We start from the raw sequence: 18559 nt of genomic DNA, 5'->3' as shown, positions 1-18559 counted from the left end.
CTAAGGCTCTTTATTCCATATCAGAGAACTTGCTTTTTCAGGAACTACACAACAGAATATTCTGTGTTTCTTTGAACAATCAGTGTATTTTATCCTTTCATCATTTCTTTACTAACCCAGAATCGTTTGACACCCCCGCTAATAAATGTTTGCTTGGATTATTTGATGATCTGCATTTTCAGGTGGACCAAGAAGCCCCTTTGCTCCTTCCTCTCAATGTCTCTCAAATTCAGGTAATCAATATATATATAAGATATATAAACTATAGAAAACTTTGGGCCCGAGTCTGGAGATTAAGACTTGCTTAAAAAGTCAAATAATGAAAAGCAACAGAAAAACTTCACGAGCAATCAGTGTATTTTATCCTTTCATTATTTCTTTACTGACACTGAATGTATGTACCATTTGACACCCCATCCTTAATAAATGTTTTTGCTTGGCTTGGAGTATTTGATGATCTTCATTTTCAGTTGGACAAAGAAGCCCCTTTGCTCCTCTCAGTCTCTTAAATTCAGGCAATCAAGTTCTATAATAAACTTGGTGCCTGAGTTTGGAGAGGAAGAGTTGATTTAAAAGGATCAGAAATGAAAAGCAACAGAAAAAGAGCTGGTCTTCTCATTTTCACCCTGCTTCCCTCTAAGAAGGGGCCAAATGGGCATTTTCGCCCTTTCAATACAACCCTGATAAATTGGCTGCAAATAAAGGGATGATTTCCCAGACTTCGGGAGTCCTGAAGACTAACTTACCTCTTGGAGGGGATCTTCACTCTGACAACTGGCTTTTTAGCCTGCATGGATGAGGTCATAAAGCCATCAGAATTCCAATGGAGATGACAGGTGGCTTCCAAAGCTCACCTGCTCCATCTTTTCTACTCAAACCAATACTAGGCAAATGTTTTAGTAGGTGACCAAACCGATGACTAAAGCTGCCCAACTCTCATTTTTCCACAAAAGGCATATTTTTGGATATAGAAAGCCCCTGTCAAGGGAAGCTCCACTCATTAATGTAGCTCTGGATGAACTTCCCATCGCATTCCCTTTGTGCTGCCATGCTGTTGTGTGTTTTGTTCCATCGTCCCAGGTGAGCTTCCTCCATTATTTCTGCTTAGCTGAGAACCTTTTTCTAAACCCCAAAGTATTGTTAGATGGTGCCGAGTTTAAAGACGGGGAGAGAATTTTTCTCCTCAAATTGTGAACTGGATTGAACTGGACAATTGTGTTGATCTCCTTTTGGGGCAGACAGTCTACAATTCCGGGCACAGCAGCACCGGCTTTAGGCCGGGCAGAGGGAGGACTGGACCCTGTGTCAGAGCAGCTCTCAACTGCAGACCTTGGACAGGGATCAGGCAAGCATCTCGTCCACAGCTGCCCAGTTGGGAATCCAACATTTCTGAACTACTGACAGATTAACACCCAGGCTAGTACAAGGCCTCTAGAGCCTCCCCAAAGTCTATAAAAATCTGTGTAATTTAAACCATTGTTTCTTGGACCACCTTCTGGAGCAAAGAAAATTTCAGAAAGAACTAGAAGGGACCTTGGAGGTCTTCTATCCCAGCCCCTGGCTCAAGCAGGAGAGCCCAGACCATCTCAGGCAAGTGACTGTCAAGTGTCTTCTTAAAAACTTCCCCTGGCCCCCTCCCCAGGATTCAGGAAAGCCTTCAGAGGCTGTTGAAAGCAAAAATCCCTCCCTGCGTGGAGGTTGTGCGCGCAATGGTGGGCATACACCATTTTCTCACACCTTTAGAAAAAGATTAGCAATCATTCGTATAGGGCCAAAAGAGTAGAACACAAGACCTCCAAGATCCCTTCCAATTATTGTTGTTATTGTTATGGTGTTGCTCTGCATGTACACCTAGAGCTTCTGCACTGAAGACATATTCCTTGCATGTCTAATTACACTTGACCAAATAAAATATTTAATTTGATTTGTAGTTTTATTACTATGATCGTGATTATCTCAAAGCTTTTATGTACAATGACTATGCACCGAAGACGGATTCCTTGTGTGTCCAATCACATTTGGCCAATAAAGAATTCTACTCTACTCTCAATTACTCAGACATGTATCATGACTGAAGGTCTTTCCACACTCAGGCAAGTTTATAGTTTTTTTTTAGTGTGAATCCTTTGATATCGAAAGAAGCGCTCTTCCCTCAAGGGGTTTACATGGTTTTTCTCCTCTGTGGATACTTTGATGTGAATTAAGGGTTTGCTGTGAAGTGAATCACTTGCCACAATCACTTGCATGCAGCCCTCGATTTACAACTACAATTCAGCCGCAAATTTTTCTTTATAAGTGAAACATTGAAGTGAATTTTACGACCTTTCTTGCTAGTTATCTAAATCACTCCAACTGTAACAGGGTTAAGTGAATTTGGTTTTCCCATTGACTTTGTTTGCAGGAAGGTCACAAAAGGTGACATGACCACGGAACATTGCAACCGTCACAAAAAGGAGTCAGTTTACAAGGCTCTGAATTTTGATCAAGTGACATCAGTGTGAAAAACAGCCGTAAGCCACTCTCTTCAGAGCCATTGTAACTTTGAACAGTCACTAAATAAACTGCTGTAAATTGGGAATTGACTGTATCTGGTTATTCTCCCATGTGGATTCTTTGATGGTTATAAAGACTCCCACTCTCCTAGGAACTCTTTCCACACTCCAGGAATTTATGAGGTTTTTCTCCTGTGTGGTGCCTTTGATGTTGATAAAGGTTGCTCCTCCGATTGAAGCTCTTTCCACACTCCAGACATTTATGAGGTTTCTCTCCTGAATGGATCCTTTTATGTATATAAAGGCTGCTCCACTGACTGAAGCTCTTTCCACACTCCAGACATTTATGAGGTTTTTCTCCTGTGTGGATCCTCTCATGTGTATAAAGGTGGCTCCTCTGACTGAAACTCTTTCCACACTCCAGGCATTTGTGAGGTTTTTCTCCTGAGTGGATCCTTTGATGTGTATAAAGGTGGCTCCTCTGACTGAACTCCTTTCCACACTCCAGGCATTTATGAGGTTTCTCTCCTGAGTGGATCCTTTGATGTTGATAAAGGTTGCTCCTCCGACTGAAGCTCTTTCCACACTCAATGCATTTATGAGATTTCTCTCCTGAGTGGATCCTTTGATGTATATAAAGGCTGCTCCTCCGACTGAAGCTCTTTCCACACTCCAGGCATTGAGGTTTCTCTCCTGAGTGGATCCTTTGATGTGGATAAAGGTGGCTCATCTGACTAAAGCTCATTCCACACTCCAGGCATTTGTAGGGTTTTTCTCCTGTGTGGATTCTTTGATGTCTCTCATGGGTGCTCTTGTGACGGAAGCTCTTTCCACACTCAAAGCATTTATAAGGTTTTTCTCCTGTGTGGATTATTTGATGTTTATAAAGGCTGCTGCTATGACCAAAGCTCTTTCCACACTCCAGACATTTATGAGGTTTTTCTCCTGTGTGGATTATTAGATGAGTATAAAGAGTGCTTGTCTGACTGAAGCTCTTTCCACACTCAAAGCATTTATAAGGTTTTTCTCCTGTGTGGATCCTTTGATGTCTCTCATGGGTGCTCTTGTGACGGAAGCTCTTTCCACACTCAAAGCATTTATAAGGTTTTTCTTCTGTATGGATTTTTAGATGGCTTTTAAGAAGGTCTTTGGTTCTAAAGGATTTCTCACATTCTGGGCATGGATATTCCTTCTCTCCTGAGTGGATTTTTAAATGGCCTTGAAGATGTTCACTTCTGTTGAAGGTTTTTCCACATTCGGGGCATTGGTATTTCTTTTCTCCCATGTGGATCCTTAGATGGCTTTGAAGACGGTCTTTTCCTTTAAAGGATTTTGCACATTCCGTGCATTTAAATGATTTCTCTCCTGTGTGGATCCTTAGATGCCTTTTAAGAAGGTCGTTTCTCTTGAAGGTTTTTCCACATTCCGGGCATTTCCATTTCCTTCCTCCTGGTTCCTTTGGCGATTCCGGGGTCATCCGAAGGATTCTCCGCCCCCCAGGACCGTCTCGGGGTCTCCGCCCGTTTCCTACTCCCCGCATCGCCCTCCACGCAACCACCTTTTTCGGAATGCCCCTGGGCTCATCCCTCCTGCAGCCCCGGAGGCGCCTGGCCTTTCCCCGCCGTCTCCCGGGAAACCACGCCGGGACCTCTTGCTCTCAGGTGGCGCTTCCTTCCTTCCTCCGCCGGGCTCCTCCGTCCTCCTGGAGGGGGGTGCGGGAGAGAGAGAGGCGGGTGACGGCTGCATTCCGCAGCCTCCGCCTCTCATGATCCTTCTCACCCGCCCCTCCGTCAGACTAGACCTCGGCCTCCCAGGCCTCCTTTCCCCGAGTTAATCTCCGAGACTGCAACTCCCAGCCTCCCTTGCGCCAAACCTGCATCATCCGGTCTCCTCTGTCGCCGTTTCAGGCAGCTCCCTCGTTGCCCGTTTCTTTTCCGATAGTGGTGGCTTCACGCCCTTTTTGTTCCAGAAGATCCGCCTGTTCCTTTGTAGGGACCGCCCAAAAAAGTCCTCCTGCCAATCGCCTCCCTCACGAGAGCCACCAATCGGCTTCCGCCTTCCTTCAACCAGCCAGAGGGCGCCTGTGCAGTGCCGAGGTTGGCTTTGCTCCCGCGGGGAGGTGAGGCGGAGGTCTCCCTTTGATCTTTTGGGTGCATCTTCTCCCCCCCCCCCTTTGTGCCTCTCCCCTCCCCCACCAGGGTCTTTCCCTAGGCAAGGCGGAGGGGCTGGGGGGGGGCTCCTTTGCAAATCTGCAGTGGGGGAATCCCTTCGAGGACCCCCCCCCCTTTAATATGAGGACCTTCAGCCTCTTTTTTTATAAACACTTTTTAATTTTTGAATAAACACAAAAAGAGACCTAACAAAAAACAAAATATATAAAAGCATCTTCCATTAAAAATTGTAAAAAGTGTGTATATATATATTTGATTTAAAAATATGTGATTTGATATGAATTGTGATGACTATGGAAGGGATGCACAGAAATGTTATAATCAGCTCGATATATATCGATTATTGTACCTCAAACTTAATTTGACTATGATTGTTTTACATCCTTTTATATGAAATATTCTAAATCTAAAGTAAAATTATATAATGGCATTCCATTAGATCTTCCTAAAATCATCCAATAACATTGCATCTTTATAACATGTTCTAAGTAAAAATTCGTTATATTTAATAACAAAGCTTTTAAACCTCCTCTCATAATCTCCATTTGTAGTTTATATAAAATTTCATGTTATCAAACTAATATATATATATATGCATTATCATTATTAATCATTATTTGACTATAACTATTATCACATCATTTCAAGCATAATACTCTAATTTTAACTAGATTTAACTTAATTTTTATTATACGCTTTCATTACATCAACCTGTATGTTTCCAGTAATAGTACAGTCTTATATTTCTTGACATTTGTAGCATTAGTGTTCTGGTTACTTTCTTGATAAGTCTTGTATGGACTTATCTTCACAACGTGATGTTCATTTCGTATCTCATGAAACCTCGAAACCAGTGGTGGGTTTAAAAAAAAATTGGAACCTCTTCTGTACGTGTGGCCTGCTTTCTGGGTCCACTGGTGGAACCTCTTCTAACCAGTTCGGTAGATTTGACGAACCGGTTCTACCGAATAGGTGCGAACTGGTAGGAACCCACCTCTGCTCGAAACCCACCATCTGCTCCTATCAGCTTGTCTGGTTATCATTGGTGTATCTGTCAAGATTTCTCTCCTTAACTCCATTAATTTTTCTCTCTTTTCTCCTTCTATACTTTGAAATCTGAGGTAGAGTTCCAGTCCATCTATCTCCCCTTCCCATATTCCACTCTTGCCATTTCCACCCACGCTCAATTTGTTGTCAGTATCCACAATTTTCTTACCTCTTTGTCATTTTTTTCTTCATTTTTCTGAACTCTGTTCTCCACTTTCTTCATTTGATAAACATCCTCAATTTTTCCATCAAATATTTCTGTTTTGTATTCCATGTTCTCCAATCTCTTCTCAATTTTTTCTGTTGCTACTAGTAATTTTTGAATTTCAAACATAATCATTTATGTTTGAAATTCACCATCAGCCTCTACTGGCTTCCAAGAAGACTCCTGCAGGCACCTCAGCTTCCCTCCCCCACTCGTCCCCTTCCTCCCCAGGGGCAATTGGGAAGACTGGCTTGCAAAGGTCATAAGGACTCCTGGCAGCTCTTCACATGTAAGGGGGCTTCACATGAAACGCGCCCCTTGGCTCTTGGAGAGACAGAGGCCCAAGATTGGAAGCAGTGGAGGGGGGGCTCCGCCTTTGAAGCAGGAGGGAGGGGAAGCAGCAGGGAGAGTAGCCCTCCATGCCATCCTTGCAGCCAGCAGAAATAGGGAAGCCAAGGGAGACATATTTGCTCAAGGCCGTTCACGGGGAAGGAGGTGAACTAGGCCATTGCCTGAAAGGACTCGGTGGGACCAGACACCCCATTCACACAACACGCCTCCCACTCCTGGCTTTGCACATCCTGAGCCCCAACTGGTTACACAGGCTGACTGCAAGGAAAGCTAACCTGACACCTGCCAAGCTGAGCAGGCCATGCAAATGCAGCCGTGGGTGCTTCCCTTCCCAGGGGTCGCATCTGGTGGGAAAACACCTGGGGAGCCATCAACAGCCGTTCTCCCCCCAGGTGTGTCTCTCCCTTTGCAGGAGACCATCATGGTTTCTCCGTGTCCCCAGTAATCACCCCTGCGAGGTAGGGCAGCCCCTCAACTGCAAAAACAACAACCACGGTTAATATTGGTTCAGCTTTACTATTGGTTTCAGCTTCAGGAGAAGGACCATTTTACCAATTACTTTATTCTTATGGTTTGTTTAGTGATTGCACTATTCTCACTTGCCTCAATAGTTTAACTGGGATCACATCACCAATTATTTAAAAATTCTTTTGTGTCATCGCATGTTTTCTTTGAAGGGCTGCAACTCTTGAAAATTGTGCCAGGGATGTGAGTTCAATTGTATTCAGTGTACATTCCTATATCTCCCTCGCAAACTTAATTGAGCCAGTCAATAGTGCTGTATTTCAATGTATTTCTCAGCAGGGTTGGTCTACACCCCTCTGCCTCCTTTTCCTGGAAGAAGCCACTGGCATCTCTGCCTTTCTGTCTTCCCTCAAACACATCTGTCCCAACACAGCTGGTAGGCAAGAAACCAAAAAAGGTAGACGTGTGGGTTGCAGTGTCCAAAGCTGCTTCTTTCCTGGTAGTTTTCTAGTGCCCATATGCAACTCTTCCCTCCAAAAAACTTTTTGATACAGCTTTATTTTGTTTCATATAATCAATTTGGTTTCCTTACTAATGCTGATAACTTAACAATGCATTGTTTGTTTCAGAAAACAGAAATCCCTGACAAGTGGCTTATAAACATTATGGTTAATTGAGTTGGTAGCTCAGAGAAGGCTTGGCCTATTTTTCATCTCTGGGCAACCTTTCATTTGGGAAGAGAGAGAGGCTCCTTCTATATAAATCTCTCTGGTTGATTCCCTACACTACCTCTCACAGTTCCCCATCACAGAGCAAAAGCTCTCCCAAACACAAGGATCCAGGAATAGTAATAATTTTGGATATATTCTCTCCCCCCTTTGATCTCTATAATTAGTATCCTGCCTTGGGTACAGTGGTTCTTCTGGAAAACTTTGAACATCAGCCCATAGATGTCCCATACAACCAGCATCCCCTCTATCTCCCCTCCCCTAATAAGAAAAACCCCTTGAGAAAAGACCTAGAAGAGAGAAGTTGAAGACTGAGGCAATTTAAAATGACATTTTAACAGGCAGTGTGCCGTTTTTCTTCTTGACTAAGGCCCTTTATTCTCTGTGTGAGAACTTGGCTTTTTCAGGAATTGCTCAACAGAGTATTCTGACCGTCTTTGAATCCATCTGCAACTTTCAAGGAACACCCCAATCCAGCTGGGAAAGACTAATGTAGCCCATACATTTGTTTCCTGTGGCGTGTTATCTAGGATCAATGTCTTCTAATGTCTTCTGTTGTTTAAACTTCACGAGCAATCAGTGTATTTTATCCTTCCATTATTTCTTTACTGATACTGAATGTATGTACCATTTGACACCCCATCCTTAATAAATGTTTTTGCTTGGCTTGGAGTATTTGATGATCTTTATTTTCAGTTGGACAAAGAAGCCCCTTTGCTCCTCTCAGTCTCTCAAATTCAGGTAATCAAGTTCTATAGTAAACTTGGTGCCTGAGTTTGGAGAGGAAGAATTGATTTAAAAGGATCAGAAATGAAAAGCAACAGAAAAAGAGCTGGTCTTCTCATTTTCACCCTGCTTCCCTCTAAGAAGGGGCCAAATGGGCATTTTCGCCCTTTCAACACAACCCTGATAAATTGGCTGCAAATAAAGGGATGATTTCCCAGACTTCGGGAGTCCTGAAGACTAACTTACCTCTTGGAGGGGGATCTTCACTCTGACAACTGGCTTTTTAGCCTGCATGGATGAGGTCATAAAGCCATCAGAATTCCCAAGGAGTTGACAGGTGGCTACCAAAGCTCACCTGCTCTACCTTTTCTATATACACCAATGCTAGGCAAATGTCTTTAGTAAGAGACCAAACCGATAACTAAAACTGCCCATTTCTCTGAGTTTTGCCCAAAAGGCTTACTTTTGGATGTAGACTGCCTTTGTTAAGGGAAACTCCACTCATTAAAGTAGCTCTGGATGAACTTCCCATCACATTCCCTTTGTGCTGCCATGCTGTTGTGTTCCATCATCCCAGATGAGCTTCCTCCATTATTTCTGCTTAGGTGGTAACCTTTTTCTGAACCCCAAAGTATTGTTAGATGGTGCAGAGTTTAAAGATGGGGAGAGAATTTTTCTCCTCAAATTGTGAACTGGATTGAATTAATGGCTGGACGATTGTGTTGATCTCCTTTTGGGGCAGACAGCCTACAATTCCGGGCACAGCAGCACTGGCTTTAGGCCGGGCAGAGGGAGGACTGGACCCCGTGTCAGAGCAGCCCTCAACAGGCAAGCATCTCGTCCACAGCTGCCCAGTTGGGAATCCAATATTTCTGAACTACTGACAGATTAACACCCAGACTAGTACAAGGCCTCTAGAGCCTCCCCAAAGTCTATAAAAATCTGTGTAATTTAAACCATTGTTTCTTGCAGCACCTTCTGGAGCAAAGAAAATTTCAGAAAGAACTAGAAGGGACCTTGGAGGTCTTCTATCCCAGCCCCTTGCTCAAGCAGGAGAGCCCAGACCATCTCAGGCAAGTGACTGTCAAGTGTCTTCTTAAAAACCTCCCCCGGCCCCCTCCCCAGGATTCAGGAAAGCCTTCAGAGGCTGTTGAAAGCAAAAATCCCTCCCCGCATGGAGGTTGCGCGTGCATGTATAGGTGGGTGGGCATACACCATTCTTATGGTTTGCTGTGAATGTACACCCAGAGCTTCTGCACTGGAGACATATTCCTTGCATATCTAATTACATGTGACCAAATAAAATATTTAATTTGATCTGTAGTTTTATTACTATGATCATGATTATCTCATAGTTTTTATGTATAATGAATTTATGCACCGAAGACAGATTCCTTGTGTGTCCAATCAGACTTGGACAATAAAAAACTCTCCTCTCCTCTCCTCTCAATTACTCAGACATGTATCATGACTGAAGGTCTTTCCACACTCTGGTAAGTATATATATATATATTGCCTGAGTGTGGAAAGACCTTCAGTCATGATACATGTATATATATAAAAATGTGAATCCTTTGATATCGAAGGAAGTGCTACTCATTCAATGGGTTTATACGGGTTCTTTTCTGTGGATTCTTTGATGTGAATTAAGGGATTGCTGTGAAGTGAATCACTTACCACAATCCAGGCATTTGTAGGCAGCCCTCGATTTACAACTACAATTCAGCCGCAAATTTTTCTTTATAAGTGAAACATTGAAGTGGATTTTACCACCTTTCTTGCCAGTTACATAAATTACTCCAAATGTAACAGTGTTAAGTGAATATGGTTTTCCCATTGTCTTTGCTTGCAGGAAGGTCACAAAAGTTGACATGACCCCGGAACACTGCAACTGTCCCAAAAAGGAGTCAGTTTAAAATTTCAACAAATACGTCCCCAAAATGCTGGAAATGTGATTCGGTACATGGAACATATTATCATTTATGATAGACCTGTGAAGAGGCAAAAAAATTCTGGAAAAGGATCAAAAATTGGCTGGAGGAAATAACAAGGGTTTAATTAGTTGGAAACCTGAAGTTTTTCTATTAGGAATTATGTCGGTGAAATACAAAAAAGAAATACAATATCTAATACTGCATATAGTTACAGCAGCAAGGATCGCTTTTGCCCAGAAGTGGAAAAACGAACTAACCCCAAATGAAGATGAAATAATAAGAAAAATTATGGACTGTGCCGAAATGGATAAATTAACGAAAGAAATACAGGAAAAGGAGCTGAGATGGTGCAGTGGTTAAATGCAGCACTGCAGGCTACTTCAGCTGACTGCAGTTCTGCAGTTCGGCTGTTCAAATCTCACCGGCTCAAGGTCGACTCAGCCTTCCATCCTTCCGAGGTGGGTAAAATGAGGACTCAGATTGTTGGGGGCAATATGCTGACTCTGTAAACCGCTTAGAGAGGGCTGAAAGCCCTATGAAGCGATATATAAGTCTAACGGCTATTGTTATTGCTATAAGAATCAGAATTCTACCAAATATGGGATAATTGGTATAGATGGATGAAGCAAAGAAATAAAAAGCAATGAAAGAATAGAACAACACTCAAAAATAATAGTTATGAGTAAAACCAGGGGGTCATGATTGGTGAAATCAAATCAGGACGATAGCTGGCATATAGACTGTAGAATGATAGAGAAAAAAGGAAATGATATGAAACAAAAATGGGCTTGTGGAAATACCATCCCCAAATGAACATAAACTGGGATTTGAAAGAGATACCTATAACAATAGAAAAAGAAAGGAAGGGAAGGAGGAAGGAAAGGAGGGGAGGAAGGTAGAGAATGGAGGGACGAAGGAATGGAAAAGAGTGGAGGGTGGAAGAGAGAGAAAGAGAAGGAGAGGAAGAAAAAGTGTGGAGGAGAGGTAGGGGAAGAAGAAAGAGGTAAGGAGAGGTGGGTGGAAGGGAGAGAAAGAGAAGGAGAGGAGGGAGGAAGAGAGAAAGAAGGAGAGAGGGTAGGAAGGAGAAGAGGGTAGGAGTAGGGGAGAGGTAAGGGAAGGAAGAAGGGGAAGTAGAGGAAGGAAGGAAGGGAGGGACAAAAGAAAAGAAAGAGAAAATAAGGTGGTATCATAGCAGGTGCAAAGGATGGTAAACAAAGCATTTCAAACTATACCTTATAACCTTTTAAATGGAATAATAATAATATAAGAATGGCAAAGAAAAAGAACCTATATACCTATAACTGTACATAAGAGAATAAATGACAGTAAAAATATAAACCACAATATAGGTAAATAATATTTGGTCATAAGTAGCTAAGTATAAATAAATAAAGAATTGTACATAAAAATGGATAACGAATAAGGAGATTATGAACGCAAGATAGAAATGTATAGAAGGGAAAACACTAACTGCAAAGAAACCGATTCGGAACTGCTGTATGATATTCGATGGAACTTATTGTTCCTATGTTGTTTTTAACTCATGTGTTTGTTTCTGTTGATGTGCTTGTGTGTTTAAAATAAAAATTTATAAAAAGAAAAAAAAAGGAGTCAGTTTACAAGCGTCCAAATTTTGATCAAGTGACGTCAGTGTGAAAAACAGCCATAAGCCACTCTCTTCAGAGCCATTGTAACTTTGAACAGTCACTAAATGAACTGCTGAAAGTTGGGGACTGACGGTATCTGGTTATTCTCCCATGTGGATTCTTTGATGTTTATAAAGACTTCCGCTCTCCTAGAAACTCTTTCCACGCTCCAGGAATTTGTGAGGTTTTTCTCCTGTGTGGATCCTTTGATGTTGATAAAGGTTGCTCCTCCAATTGAAGCTCTTTCCACACTCCAGGCATTTAAGAGGTTTCTCTCCTGAGTGGATCCTTTGATGTGTATAAAGGCTGCTCTTCTGACTGAAGCTCTTTCCACACTCCAGACATTTATGAAGTTTTTCTCCTGTGTGGATCCACTCATGTGTATAAAGATGGTTCCTGTTACTGAAGCTCTTTCCACACTCCAGACATTTGTGAGGTTTTTCTCCGGTGTGGATCATTTGATGTTGATAAAGGTTGCCCTTCTGTCTGAAGCTCTTTCCACACTCCAGGCATGTATGAGGTTTTTCTCCTGTGTGGATCTTTTGATGTATATAAAGGCTGTCCCTACGACTGAAGCACTTTCCACATTCCAGGCATTTATGAGGTTTCCGTCCTGTGTGGATCTTTTGATGTGTATAAAGGTTGCTCCTCTGACTGAAGCTCTTTCCACACTCCAGGCATATATAAGGTTTTTCTCCTGTGTGTATGTTTTGATGTTGATAAAGGTTGCTCCTCTGACTGAAGCTCTTTCCACACTCCAAACATGTATGAGGTTTTTCTCCTCTATGGATCCTTTGATGTTTATTAAGGCTGCTGCTATGACCAAAGCTCTTTCCACACTCCAGACATGTATGAGGTTTTTCTCCTGTGTGGATCCTTTGATGTTGATAAAGCTTGCTCCTCTGACAGAAGGTCTTTCCACATTCTAGGCATGTATGTTTTCCTCCTGTGTGGATCCTTTGATGTTCATTAAGGTGGCTCTTCTGACTGAAGGTCTTTAAACACTCCAGGCATTGAAATGGTTTCTCTCCGGTATGTATTCTTGCATGTTGGGTAAGTTTTGATCTCTGCCTGAAGCTCTTTCCACACTCCAGGCATTTATGAGGTTTTTCACCTGTGTGTATCCTTTGATGTACATAAAGGCTGCGACTTTGACTGAAGCTCTTTCCACACTCCAGGCATTCATGAGGTTTTTCTCCTGTGTGGATCCTTTGATGTTGATAAAGGCTGCTCCTGTGACTGAAGCTCTTTCCACACTCCAGGCATTTATGAGGTTTCTCTCCTGTGTGGATCTTGTGATGTCTATAAAGGTTGCTCCTCTGACTGAAGCTCTTTCCACATTCCAGGCATATATGAGATTTTTCTCCTGTGTGAATCCCTTGATGTTTATAAAGGTTGGCCCTTATACTGAAGCTCTTTCCACACTCCAGACATGTGTGAGGTTTTTCTCCTGTGTGGATCCTTTGATGTTGATAAAGGTTGCTGCTATGACTGAAGCTCTTTCCACACTCAAGACATGTGTGAGGTTTTTCTCCTGTGTGGATCCTTTGATGTTGATAAAGGTTGCCCCTCCCACTGAAGCTCTTTCCACACTCAAGACATGTATGAGGTTTTTCTCCTGTGTGGATTCTTTCATGCGTATAAAGGCTGCTGCTATGACTGAAGCTCTTTCCACACTCAAAGCATTTATATGGGTTTCCAAATGAGTGGATTTTTAGATGGTTCTCAAGATGGTCGTTTTTGTTGAAGGACTTTTCACATTCCGGGCACTGATATTTCCTTTCTTCCTCCTGGATCCTTTGGGGATTCCGGGGTCTTCCGAAGGAGCCTCCGCCCTCCAGGACCGTATCGGAGTCTGCGCCCGTTTCCACCTCCTCGCATCGCCCTTCAGGCAGCGGCCTTTCCCGGGGTCTCCCTGGGCTCATCCCTCCTGCAGTCCCGGAGCCTCCCGGCCTTTCCCCGCCGTCTCCCTGAGAAGCTGCGCCGCGATCTCCTACTCCCAGGCGGCGCTTCCTTCCTTCCTTCCCCCGCCGGGGTCCTCCGTCCTCCTGCAGAGGGGAGAGAGAGAGGGGGGGAGGGGTCACAGTACCGCCCGCTTCCCGTCAGGAGAGGCCCAGGCCGAAGCCTCCGCAGCCTTCGGACGCATAAGAGACTCTCCCAGACTGCAACTCCCAGCATCCCCTGCGCCAAACCTGCATCATCCGGGCTCCTCTGTCGCCGTTTCAGGCAGCTCCCTCGTTTCCCGTTTCTTTTCCGGAAGTGGAGGCTTCACGCCCTTTTTTTTCCAGAGGTTCCGCCTCTAAGAGTCATCCTGCCAATCGCTGGCCTCTCCAGAGCGACCAATCGGCTTCCGTTTTCCTTCAAGCCAGAGAGCCCCTGTGCAGTGCCGAGGATTGTTTTCCTTCCGTTCGGAGGTGAAGCGGAGGTCTCCATTTGACCTTGGCGATAGCGGGGTCTCTCCCTAGGCAGGGTGGGGTGGCAATCTGGGGTGGGGGCTCCTCCCTGCAGCTCCTAAGCCCCCAAAGCCTCCTTTGCAAATATGCCGGGGCCGCAGAATCCCCTCCAGGACCCTCCCCTTAATATGTGGACACTCAGCCTCTTCTGGCCTCCAGGAAGGCCCCTTGCAGCCCATCCCCCATCTCCCCCCACTCGCCCCCTCCCTCCCCAGGAGGGGCTTTTCCTGGTTGATGCGTCGCCCCAAAGGCTGGAGGGGCTCCTGGTCCTTCTGCTCTCTTGCACTGCAGCTCCTCCTCGGCTGGGAGGCGATCCTGATGGAGCCCCTCCATAAGTCTTTAACCTTAGATGTCAACCATCTCCCCAATGGCAACTTTCAAGGTTTGACTTCATTTTAATGTTTTTGTTTTTGCAGGAAATCCCTGAGGTGTCTGAGGCTGGAGCCCAGTGAGGTCTTGAAGGCGTTTTTAGACCTCTGGAGGAAGTTCCCCTGTCAGCTAACAGAGTAAGAACAAACGAGCTGGAAGGGGCCTTGGAGGCTTTCTAGTTCAACCCCCTTCTCAAGCAGGAGATCTTATCCCACAGGTGCTTTTTCAAGGCAAATGGACTTCATTTGCTTTTTTTTGAAGACGTTTCACTTCTCATCCAAGAAGCTTCCTCCGTTCTTTCGTACCAAAGAAGCTTCTTGGATGACAAGCGAAACACCTTCAAAGGAAAACCAGAAAGTCCAGCTGCCTCTTGAAAAATCACCTTTGGGACAACCATGACGTGGATGACGGAGAATCTCTATAGACATTCAGGATATTCCCAGACAAGTAGGAATATGCTGTGTTTGGAGGAGCTGGCAGAGTCTTCAATGGCTTCTATCTTATTTTTCTCCTTTTATTAAAGCGTGTCCTTGTGTAAATGTCATACATGCATCCATCCCCCACACTTAAAATAAGGTATTCAATTCTGGGGGCCTGAAAAGCTAAAACCTGGGAGATTGAGAGTTGGTCAGTTTGGGGGATGTGGGCCAAGAGTTTCTCCTTCATCATTCTCTGCCCCTGTTTTCAAGCCATGAGCCTTGACTGGGGCCAGAAGTGCGGAAGCAGTTGGGAGGACTGGCTTGCAAAGGCCATAAGGACTCCTGACAGCTCTTCACATGTAAGGGGGGTTCACATGAAACACCCCTTGGTTCTTGGCGAGACAGGCACACGAGTGGAAGAAGGCATGGAAATCCATACACTTGGGACAATGGAAGAAGCCCTGCGAGGAGATGCTGCTGCCGAAGTGCAGGAAATCTCGCCCCACTTTCCTGCAGATCGTCCTTTCAAAGAGGAGTTTCACCAGGAGGAAGGCGACACAAACGCCGCCGCCTTAAGCCACCTTCGTCCTGGTGAAACTCCTCTTTGAAAGGATGATCTGCAGGTGTGTGTGTGTGTGGAGATTTCCTGTACTTCGGCAGCAGCATCTCTTCGCAGGTATTCCGATGTCCCAAATGTATGGATTTTAATGCCTACAAAAGGTCGCTTCTCACCTGCATATTCACATTGAAGGCTCGAAAGGGAGAGTTTTTGCAAATGGCTTGAAAAATGGGGAGGGAGATATTCCTGCCTCCCCCCCCCAATGTTCTGAAGGTCAGCACAGACTGAGAACAGGATAAGTGACAGAATCCCCCCTCCCTATTTTCAAGAGGTTTGAAAATTTGAAATTTCCATTTCGAGCCTTCAGCATATTCCAAGACTGAAGGCAGGTGGGAGGGAGGATTTTGTCTCTTATCCTGTTTTCAGTCTGTTACCTTCAGAACAAGGGGAGAGGCAGGAATAGCCCCCTCCATATTTTCAAACGGTTTGCAAAAATGTTCCATGTCGAACCTTCAGCATATTGCAGGATTGAAGGCTTGGAATGAGGCATTTTTGCGAACAGCTTGAAAATGGGGAGATTTTCCTTCCTCTTACCCTGTTCTGAAGCTCAGCAGACTCAGAACAGGATAAGAGGCAAACTCTTCCCCCCCCTATTCCTGGCAATCATTCTTTACGTGGGAATCTCATCGCAGACGCACATACCCGAAATGCTCTATCCAAAGCCGCCTCTGTGTCTGTAGAGAGCGACCAAGGAAAGGATGTTGTGTATGTGTGTCTGAGAAAGAGATCCCTAACCCCCCCCCCTCCCCAGGAAGCCACATCCCTCCAGTAACCTGCTTTCCTGCTCCATCCTCCACTACCAGGTGCAGGGCAAGAAAAGTAGTTTGTTAGTTTACTTCCAACTTAACGAGATCATTTATTATTTTTTTTGTGAGGACTTGGAAGGTATTTTCTGGTATTTTTTTTTTACCATAGGCACAGGGTCTACTTTTCTTGATTTTTCAAGAGGCAGCTGGACTTTCTGGTTCTCCTTTGAAGGTGTTCAAAGGAGGCCACCACTTCACCTGCGGACGGAAGGAAAGCAATCCTAGAAAGCAAGTTAGTGAAGGGATGTGGCTGCCTTGGAAGGGGAGTGTGTATGTTTGGTGTGTGTGTGTTCGTTCGTTCTGCCAGGAACAGCCCCCCCCCCCTCCCGTCCCCGTCCCCTCCAAGGCCAGACTAGCACAGTCAGCTGTTCCCCAGCAGGCAAGCAGGGCAGGCGAAGGCCAGGATGCAAAGAGAACTTGCAGATGGTGGGATGGAGAGGGTGGGGCTGGTATGCTTGCTGCTTCCTGCACCGGAAAAATAATAGGCCCATCCCCTCTAATAAGCCCAAGGCCATATTTCGTGGGTCAAAAAAATATAAGCTTTACTATTGGTTTCAGCTCCAGTAGAAGGACCGTTTCACTATTTCCTTTATTCTTATGGTATGTTCAGTGTTTTCCCTATTCTCTCTTACCTCAATAGTTTAACTGGCCTCACATCACCAATTATTTAAAAATTGTTTTGTGTCATCGCATGTTTTCTTTGGTCGGCTGTGACTAGGGGGGCCTTTGCCCAGGTTTGCCTTGGGCACCAGTTGCGGCCCTATCTGGACCACGAGGCACTTCAAAGAGTCACTCACATACTCGTCACCTCAAGAAAGGATTACGGTAACACACTCTACATGGGGCTACCCTGAAGAGTGTCCGAAGACTACAGCTGGTCCAGAATGCAGCCGTGCGAGCGATAATGGGTGTACACCCATGTTATACCTATCCTCTGAGCTGCACTGGCTTCCCATTGGTCTCCGGACCCGCTTCAAGGTGCTAGTCGTTACTTTCAAAGCCCTACATGGTATTGGACCTGGCTACCTGAGAGACCGCTTCCTGCCGTTTACCTCCCAATGACCAATAAAATCGCAGAGGTTGGTGGCTCCCCCGCGGGAGGGCCTTCTCTGTAGCTGCACCGGCTTTGTGGAACGAACTACCTGCCGAGATCCGGACCCTCACCACTCTCCCGGCCTTCCGTAAAGCAACCAAGACCTGGCTGTTCCGGCAGGCCTGGGACTGTTGAGTATTTCCAGCCCCACTTGATGGAATGGATGTTGTATTGTTTTTAATTCTGTATTTTTAAATATTTTAAATGCTTTTATTTTTATTTGTTGTGAGCCGCCCAGAGTCCCTAGGGAGTGGGCGGCATACAAGTCCTATTAATAAATAAATAAATAATAAATAAGCGCTGCAACTCTTGCAAATTGTGCCAGGGATGTGAGTTCAAATGTATTCAGTGTACATTCCTATATCTCCCTCGCAAATGTAATTCAGTCACTCAATAGTGCTGTATTTCAATGTATCTCTCAGCAGGGTTGGTCTACACCCCTCTGCCTCCTTTTCGTGGAAGAATCCACTGGCATCTCGGCCTTCTGTCTTGCCTGGAACACATCTGTCCCAACACAGCTGGTAGGCAAGAAGCCAAGGAAGGCAGATGTGTGGGTTGCAGTGTCCAAAGCTGCTTCCTTCCTGGTAGTTTCCTATTACCAGATTCAACCCTTCCCTCCAAAAAGCTTTTTGATGCAGCTTTATTTTGTTTCATATAAGCAACTTGGTTTCCTTACTAATGCTGATAGCTTAACAATGCATTGTTTGTTTCAGAGAACAGAAATCCCTGACAAGTGACTTATAAACATTATGGTTGACTGTGTTGGTGGCTCAGAAAAGGCTCGGCCTACGCTCCATCTCTGGGCAACCTTTAATTTGGGAAGAGAGAGATGCTCCTTCTATATAAATCTCTCTGGTTGATTCCCTACACTACCTCTCACAATCCCCCATCAGAGAGCAAAAGCCCTCCCAAACACAAGGAACCAGGAATAGTAATAATTTTAGATATAAAGAATTGATTTTCCCCTTTGCTTCCTATAATTATTAGTATCCTGCACTGGGTATGTTGGTTCCTTTGGAAAACGTTGAACATCCT

General features: G+C 44.6%; 1 long non-coding RNA gene and 1 pseudogene across 3 annotated transcripts; one reads left to right on the top strand and one right to left on the bottom strand.

Annotated features, from left to right (window-relative positions):
• Nucleotides 1-1914: 1914 nt before the first annotated feature.
• LOC148048521 (uncharacterized) lies at nucleotides 1915-14017 on the bottom strand (annotated as a pseudogene). Its single transcript, XR_015695459.1, has 3 exons — nucleotides 13958-14017; nucleotides 11854-13813; nucleotides 1915-3938 (listed from the first exon to the last, which is right to left on the bottom strand). The product of XR_015695459.1 is annotated as an uncharacterized LOC148048521 (transcript).
• Nucleotides 14018-14068: 51 nt separating this feature from the next.
• Nucleotides 14069-17821, top strand: LOC148048520 (uncharacterized). 2 transcript variants are annotated; one of them, XR_015695461.1, is made up of 3 exons: nucleotides 14069-14179; nucleotides 14635-16663; nucleotides 17150-17821. It is a non-coding gene; the product is annotated as an uncharacterized LOC148048520 (long non-coding RNA). The 2 variants fall into 2 exon arrangements; XR_015695460.1 differs by having other exon boundaries at nucleotides 14142-16663.
• Nucleotides 17822-18559: the final 738 nt, after the last annotated feature.

This window comes from Thamnophis sirtalis, unplaced genomic scaffold (genome assembly GCF_051295495.1).
Source record: "Thamnophis sirtalis isolate CommonGarterSnake01/CBP01778 unplaced genomic scaffold, rThaSir2_p1.2 scaffold_2, whole genome shotgun sequence".
Classification (NCBI taxonomy): Eukaryota; Metazoa; Chordata; class Lepidosauria; order Squamata; family Natricidae; genus Thamnophis; species Thamnophis sirtalis.
The sequence above is the reverse complement of the archived record's forward strand: the minus strand, read 5'-3'. Positions and strand labels throughout refer to the sequence as shown.